This window comes from Staurois parvus, unplaced genomic scaffold (genome assembly GCF_062004578.1).
Source record: "Staurois parvus isolate SC_StPar_1 unplaced genomic scaffold, SC_StPar_1.0 ptg000293l, whole genome shotgun sequence".
NCBI lineage: Eukaryota > Metazoa > Chordata > Amphibia > Anura > Ranidae > Staurois > Staurois parvus.
Genome location: NW_028318089.1, coordinates 462574 through 468246, shown reverse-complemented (window position 1 = coordinate 468246; position 5673 = coordinate 462574).

The window sequence follows — 5673 nt, the reverse complement described above, 5'->3', positions numbered from 1 at the left end:
CCCCCACAAGGAAGTCTACAAACCAAGGGAGAGTAAGAATATATGAATGTGTGTTCTGCCAGTAAATAGCAGCAGTATTGTCAGCTTGCTGTGGTTGCTTTTTTACATTGACTTTTGCATGGGGTTGGCTTTCTGATAGACCAATGCTAGGCAGCCCAACAGAAAACTGAAGGAGTGCACACAACAAACTGACAACACTGCTGCTAATTGTGAGACAACGATTTAGTGGTGCCAGCCTACAACAGGTGCTGTTACTTACAAGATCTCCTGATAAAAAAAGATCCTTCCCCATTAATGTGTAAAGGGAGTTTGTTCTGCTACAGGCCTCACTTTCCTCTTCAGCCACCTGGCATCAGGACCAGGCACTTGGCATTAGGACCAGGCACCCCATGGTTGTGAACAGTTTCCCATCCAACACCTCAGTGCTCAGAAGAAAGGGGGAAAACGCTGCTCACCGTAAAACCCCTAAGGGTTGGCTGCATCTGGTGGACCTGTCTGTACATTGATTTGTTTCAAAACTTAACCTTGGCTTTCATGGTGAGCACCTTTTTCTCCCTTTCTTCTGAGGACTGAGGTATCCGATCCTTCCCCTTGTTCTTTTTTTTTTTTTTTTATTATAAATATTTATTAATTTTCAACCACATACAAATAACAGTCACCTTTTACAATAAAAAAGAATATCCATGCAATATCTTCCCTCTAACATATTATCTAAATCCCACTTCCCATCCTACTTCCCCTCCCCCTCCTCCCTTTCCCAGCCCTCCCCTTCCCCCCCAACACTCTGCGTTTTCCCTCCTCTTCTCTTCCTCCTATATTATTTCTAATTTTCATTTCAAGGGGTATTACATCTTCATATATTTCACTTTTTCTCTGTACTCTTCCCATTTTTTCCATTTTCTATAATACATCTCCATCTTATCTATATGTGTATAGTACAATCTTTCCGTCCCACAGATCTGATTCACTTTAACCATCCAATCCTCCTCTGTCGGCACTTCCTTTTTTTTCCAAAACCTAGGTATCAGACTTTTCGCTGCACTCAAATAATACCACAGCTCCGAATCCTTGTATATTTTCACTGGAAGCTCTGTATTATGAAGAAGACATATCTCAGGATCTAATCTAATATTGATTTCAGTAATCTTCCCTACTAAATAAACTATTCTCTGCCAAAACACTCTTCCCCTTGTTCTGTGTGCACTTTATGAGAAGGTGGCAGAATGCCACATGTGCACTTCACAGAAGTAGAGAAAAAGTAGGGAAGTAGAATTTCTGCAGCTGATCTTTTTCATAGGATTGACCTAGTATGCCTCATTATATACACAGTGTCTCTTTGTGGTAGCAGCCATCTTGGTGGAGGTACAAAGCTTTCCTTGAAAAAGTTCAAATAAGTATTTTCATACTCCTCTCACTAGGGAAGCAAAATCCAAATTTCACCTTCTTGTAGAGCTATAACCATTGAAATGTTTTCAACATCTGGTACACTTCCAGGTGTATAGGATGCCAGCTGGTTTCCCTGTGTTGTGGGTCAATCCATCGACCCCATTTTCACTAACGTGTTCTGTAGTGGCATTGGAGTTGTGAGATGGATTCACAGCATGTACCAGGGAAACAGCAGTCTGACACTTCCAGGTGTGTCAGATGCATATGTCTGTAGCCAAATACTAAAGATTAGGTTGTAGCTCTGTCAGGAATGAGCTCAGCACAGGTGGTGCTGGGGCTCATCTGCCTTGTGGGCTGCAGTACCAGTGCTGGCCAGCGGGTGCTCTCAGCAGCCAGAATCTCAATCCTGAAATCAAGCCATCACCTGAGGCTGATTGCAGGAGGTGTATTTAAGCAATGGCCAGGCCTGCAGTCAGTGCCTTGGTGTTTGTTCCCATGAGCCCCTGTACCTGTCTGATATTTCTGCCTGATCTGGACTCTGCTAGAACTCTGCCTGCACCGATCCCGGCTATTCCTGACCACTTTCCTGCCTGCTCCTTTGTACCTTGTCTGCCCGATAGTTACCGACCCGGCCTGCCTGACTACGTTTGTGTTCCTGCACATACTGGGATATGTTGGAGGTTTGGTTCTTGCACTGTGTGTTTGGGTGTACTGTGTAGCTTTTAATAAATTATATTGTTTTACACCATACTTGAAGCCTGTATTTCCCTGTGTCAGTCCACACATCTCTGGTCATACCTGGAGCCCTGACAAGCTCTGTAAAAAAAGTTAAAACTCAGCACCTACCAGAGATGTGAATTTTAAAAAGGTTTCCTTTGATAAGGAGCTTTTTTTTTTTTACAATTGTTGTGGATAACAACAGAGTCACTTTTAAGTGGAACATAATATTCCAAAAATGTGTGTGTGTGTGTGTGTGTGTGTGTGGGGGGGGGGGGGTAAGTTCAACTTTTTAGACAGGTTAGCATCTACTTTTGGCCTGGTACTGGCATAGGGATACTGTTTGGTTTTTCATTATTCCTTTGCAGCTAGCAAAAAAAGTCACAGTTTCAAGTGCCTGTGGCTTGCAATCTGCATACCCCTGGTCTATCCCCCAAAGCCATAGCTAGAGTAAACTGGAGAATGCAAAGTATTTTCAAGTACTTAAACAGCCTCAGATCTGCTCACAGTTTCCCTAAAGCTGTCCAGTGCCCACACATTTCTCATTCTGATAGCACAATTTCTGCACAACTTCCTTTAGACTTAGTAAAACCATGTAATGGAGGGGCCACCTAAACAATGCCATAAATTAGTATCCAGTTAGGGATGTCCATATAATACATAGTGGTTGGTAGATAGATTAAAACATGTAATATTATTATTATTATTATTATTATTATTAATAATAATAATAATAATAATAATAATATATAGTGAGATTGAATGAGCTGCTATGAGCAGATCAATGTTGGTTACCAATGCTGCTTTGCATAAGTCCGGAAACAACAAGGTTGTCAATATTCTATCTGAAACTTTCTAGAAATAATTATAATCAAGAAATATCAGTTCAAGAATGATAACTTAGACATGTGTGACCCTCCTGTACTTTCTATCTTATTGTCTAAATTTTACAGAGAAAATCCATTTTCAGCTGCAGCAAAAAAACTGATACAGTATATAATCTAGGAGCACTTACCTGCTGCACTCAGTAAGAAGAGCAACCACATGGCTTCTGATCTGGTCTCTGTCTATAGTTGAGAAGTAATTTTGTATTTATAAGAAGCAGGAAAAAGCCAACATGATTTCTCATTCGATGAGTTTGTACAACACCCCATATCAATATCATTGGTCAGACAAATCTTAAATGCAAATTGGTGCTGTAAGTACATTTGTGGTGAAATCTGAGAACCCTGTTCCTCTTGGGAACACTGCGGCTGATCGTGCTAACCTAATGACTTTTAGATGGCATTGCAATTCTTAGCTATAAAGCATTTTATAACAAAAAAAAAAAGACATTTTTCTTTCGTTCTGTTGAATTGTTGGAAATTGGAATATCTCCCCGGGATTAGAGGTTGATCCCTCACCCTTCTATGGAAACAAGGGATGGGTAAAATGTACTGCCTGTGCACCTCACAGTCTGTAGACTGAGTATGACGATGGGTGGTGGTGGTGCTAGAGTGACTTACCCCACTTGTCCTCCTTCCTTTCAAGGATGCCCCACCAATGTAATTGCTACATTTTTTTTGTATAAATTTTTCCATGGCTCCTCAGTCTGGTTATATGACATCACTGGTCCACTCCCTCCACCTGTCTTTCAAATGGTGGGCAAATCTTGAATGGCATGGAAAATGGTGCCACAAAATTTCACTAAAATACAACAAATCACCCGCGCTTCTATGTGTAAAAACAATGTGAAAAATTATATGTAGATCAAATTCTACTAAACAATGCTGCTGTTCAAAAAGTGCAAAAACACCATCACATATAATAATGACTAACACAGCGCAAAACATATATAGTTATAATAAAGTCCACAATCTTAAATAATCCATGCTTAAGTGCTCCAATAAAGAAATCTGTGTAAAAAAAAAGGAAAGTCCAAAAAAAATTATATATCCTGTTCCTTTAAGACAAAAGTTGATAACACCACGTAGTGCTCAGTGGACCCTCCCTTGTGTCTTCCACACTCACCAGATATAATGGAATCCTAGCTTTTTGGGCTGAAGAGTCAAAAACACTTATTTCTGGTGAAATATGCTCACAGAGATATCCAGGGTTCAATAGAGTGACAGACCCAAGGTTATGGAGCATAGATGCAATTCATCAATATCTTCCATAATTCACCATGCAGGCAAAAGGAAAGCAGAAAGGACACTAATAGTGTAATATTGTTGGGCTATTTATTCCATTAAAAGCAGAGATACATATTACACTTACATTAAATCAGCAATTCATGAGCCTTTTGGAAATAATTATTGTTTGGCCTCCAAAGGTAATACAGCGCTAATAAAGATGGCTCGCTGTTCATGTGTGTTCCACTCACCAGATGTGACGTCACACAAGAAAACCAGTTCCGGTGGCCACACAAGAACATATTTGAAAACAATTCAAATTCGAAAACAAATTCAAAGACCAATTCGAATTTGAAAACAAGAATAGAATAAAATAGAGCAGAAAATAAAGAAATAGAAAAGAATAGAACAGAAAATAAAAGAATAGAATAGATTGTAAAAGAGTAGAAGAAAAAATAACTGAATAGAAAAATAAAGAATAGAACAGAATACAGTAGAAAATAAGACAAAATAGAATAGAAAATAAAGGAATAGTAAAGAATAGAATCCATTAGAATAGAAAAGATCAGAATAGAAAATCAAAGAATAGAATAGAAAAGAATAGAAAAGATTAGAATAGAAAATCAAAGAAAGTAAAGAATAGAATCAATTAGAATAGAATAGAAAAGATTAGAATAAGAAAATCAAAGAATAGAACAGAAAATAATAGAGTAGAACAGAGCAAAATAGAACAGAAAATAAAGGAATAGAATCAAATCAATTACAATAGATTAGAATAGAAAATCAAATAATAGAATAAAAACCATTAGACTAGGGAATCAAAGAATAGAATAGTATAGAAAAACAATAGCATAGAATAAAATAGAATAAAATTGCCTTCCGAAATTCTAATTTTGAATAGAATGAATTTGAATTTGAACAGAATACATTAGAGTAGAATATAAAATAATAGAAAAGAATAGAATAGATTAGAAAAGACTTTACAAAAAATTGTAAGCTGCACTATGGTGAAGTGAGTAGTGATCAACAAAGGCTCTGTGAAAATTCTGCTGAAATAGACATTTCCAATTGGTGAATCTGCATAGAACCAGGTTGGATAATACCTGGAATATAACTTCACATTTGTTTCCTGCAAAGACACTAATGCAATTGATCGTTGTTGTAATTCTCTGAGGATCTTATGCCTTTTCCCCGGGATGTTCAACCCTTAACATTATAGGTCACAAAATTAACCTCCTCCATTTCCCATACATATTTTCTCTCTTCCACTAGAGTTCTTCCTGGCGAGAGTGCAGTCATCCTTCCCAAGGGACACGGAACTAACAAGGAACACGGAGCTAACCCCTACATACCTACCCATTCCCCTCCCTTCACACCTCCCATAACCCTCCCCAACTCCCCCTAGGCATTTAATTTGCCTACAAATCATTTGTGGTCCTAATCCCACCATCGATTCAAC